Below are 299 nucleotides of genomic sequence, written 5' to 3' on the forward strand. Positions count from 1 at the left end.
TTATTTAAAAAACAAACAAACAAAAAAAACACTTAATACTAAATATATAATACAAATAAAAATAATAATACAAAATTTTTACTACATATATTATATGAGACACATGGATGTAAACTGTAACTGGTCTGGTTAGCAGAGGCATACCACTGCAAGACTGTAATTGTAGTTCTATTTATTTAATTGTTTTAGCATTTTCCCTTATCTTCCCTCCAATTCACTTCGGTCCCCTGACTACACCAACTTTGAACTCGTGACTGCCTGCTGCACCGTACAGGTCGAAAAGCTTTTATTCTGAAATT

The sequence above is a fragment of the Lutjanus erythropterus genome, chromosome 3 (genome assembly GCF_056507025.1).
Source record: "Lutjanus erythropterus isolate fLutEry1 chromosome 3, fLutEry1.hap2, whole genome shotgun sequence".
NCBI lineage: Eukaryota > Metazoa > Chordata > Actinopteri > Lutjaniformes > Lutjanidae > Lutjanus > Lutjanus erythropterus.